Source organism: Octopus bimaculoides, chromosome 28, assembly GCF_001194135.2.
Source record: "Octopus bimaculoides isolate UCB-OBI-ISO-001 chromosome 28, ASM119413v2, whole genome shotgun sequence".
Lineage (NCBI taxonomy): Eukaryota > Metazoa > Mollusca > Cephalopoda > Octopoda > Octopodidae > Octopus > Octopus bimaculoides.
This window is the reverse complement of record NC_069008.1, coordinates 12,122,463-12,125,036: the sequence shown is the minus strand read 5'-3', so window position 1 is coordinate 12,125,036 and position 2,574 is coordinate 12,122,463. Positions and strand designations below refer to the sequence as shown.

Here is a 2,574-nt window from a genome sequence, read left to right as displayed (position 1 = left end):
TCTTAAATTGTTGTTCACTAATTTTGGTGTTAAGCAAAGATTCCAATAAAAAGAAAACAAAAGGTGGGGAGGGGTCGACAAAGAGAAAAGGTAATAATTGTCTCTATCATCATCAACATTTAACAGCCATTTTCCATGCTGGCATGGGTTGGACAGTTTGACAGGAGGTGGCCAGCTGGAGAGCTGCTCAGGCTCCATTGTCTATTTTGGTTTGGTTTCTATAGCTGGATGCCTTTCCTAACACCAACCGCTTTACAGAATGTACTGGGTGCTTTTATGCAGCATCGGCATGAGCACTTTTATGTTCCACTGGCATAGGTGGTTTTTACATGGTGCCAGCACTCATGGGCCCACAAGATTAGGATCACTCAGATGAAGAGGGACATAAGGGACATGGCTGTATGCAAGGACAACCACTTAATCATTCTAATTAGGCTATCATATTACAATGAATCTTGAGGCAAAATATTCGATACAGAAAGAGGCCAGACTCCCAGAGATGCTCAGCTAAGCTATATGAAGTTCAGAAGTAGTCAGCTAAGCTACATGATTTTCATACTCATAGTCTTATGCTGATGTCAAATGTAATATTACTTTTCACTGACTTTTCTCCAGGATGGAGGACCACTGTTGAGAGACACAAGAGAAGACTTCAACAGTAGACCAGTGAGTATAGATGTGTTGGTGATCACTGAGAAGGGAGAAAGACTTGAGGTAATGGAAGTAACAACAATAGGCAGCTAACTTTCAAATGCAGTCATTGTTCTTTAAAATGAGACACATTGCAGAGCATTTCTAAAGATCATGACAGATTCCCGTAGAGAATGAATGATTGAAGATTTGGATAATTTGGACTAAATATGGAAGGCATAGTTTTAGGGAAATGAAAGATACACTAACAAGACTGTTAGTTTCTGGTATTTGGAGAGGTTTTCACCTTTAGATTGGTCAGGAAGAAATGTTTTGCATTGTGGTGTTGGACAAAAATGTTGAAATCTCCACAGAAATACATTGCTTACATGTCAATGTTGCTTGAATTGTCTTATGGATTATATAATTATGCAGACAATATTTTAGTGAGAACAAAAATACCAGGTAACATTTTAAAATTATCTTCAACTCATTGTCAATAGCAGACAAAACTTTCAACAATTCAGTTATTACATTTCATAAAGAAAATAACATTAGGTTGGAAAGAAAGTTCTCACGTGTTTTTAACATGATCACTTTGAAGGTACTTTTTTAACTAGACACATGGAAGTTGTTTTCTATGATGGAGTGTTAAACCAAAACAAAACAGTTCATGCAGAGAAGTATTGTCATTAATTGGAGACACTGCACAAACATTAGCAGAAACAGCATCCATCATTGGTCAGTCTTAAAAAACGTGTACTTTTACAAGATAATGCAAGACCACATATTACTCAAGGCACCCAGGAAAAGATTGTGGCATAAAATATGTATGTTTTGCCTCATCCTCCTACTTACCTGACATTGCTCCATTTGGCTATCATTTAGAAGGAAAACACTTAATTAATTGCGAAGAGGTTAAAAATGATATTGAGTGTTTCTTGGCTTTGAAACTTGAAGAACTCGGAGCGAAGTTTGAATCAGTGATTAGAGTTAAATTGCTGGCAGAAGAATACACAGAAAACACAAAATGCATACTGATAGACAGGGAAAGACATGCTAAATTGATGGAATTATTTGGTTCGAACAGTGAGCCATTAGGACTGGAGGTGGAGTATGATACCCTACCTCCAGTTGTAGACTATGAAGAATTAACATCATATACAAACTGGTAAAAAAATGTAAGTAAATTTTAATATCATATAACAAAAACAGATAAAAAGTTATAACATCAAAAAAAGTTAAATGTAACCACTGGGGAGTAGGGCTCAGGTGGCCATTTCACCATCTATATATATAAAAATGAGAATGTGTGTCTGTTTGTCTGTCTGTCTGTGTGTGTGTGTGAATCCCTAAAACTCGAGAACTACGCAACCATTTTCATTCAAATTTTACACATGCCTAACTTAGGGTTCCAGTTGTGTTTTAGTAAAAAAAAAATTTTAACTTCTTGCAGAGTTCGAGCCCACGGCAACATAATATCTCCTCCACTATTTAAGTATTACGTGTCAAAAGTGAAACAAAAACACTCATGTCAAATACTTTCACTTTAAAAATAAAACTATTCCACTAACTGAAACAATCACATTTCAATACTGTAATGACGGATACTTTCACAGAGAGAAAAAGAGAGAGAGAGAGATGTATATGTATACATATAGATGTATATGTATACATATAGATGTATATGTACACGTTATTCCACTAACTGAAACAATCACATTTCGATACTGTAATGACAGATACTTTCAGAGAGAGAGAGAGATGTATATGTATATGTACACGTATATGCATAGATATATATATAGATATAGATCTATATGCATACATGCATATGTATACATATGTGTAGATGTATATATATATAGATGTACATGTAATATGTACACATATACATATATATACATGCATACAGATATCTATACATATATACACCCATCACAC

General features: G+C 35.1%; 1 protein-coding gene across 1 annotated transcript in view; it reads right to left on the bottom strand.

The window, feature by feature from the left end:
• LOC128251084 (zinc finger protein 91-like) overlaps positions 1 to 2,574 on the bottom strand; it is a 41,267-nt gene that overhangs the window by 29,381 nt on the left and 9,312 nt on the right. The window lies entirely within an intron of this gene.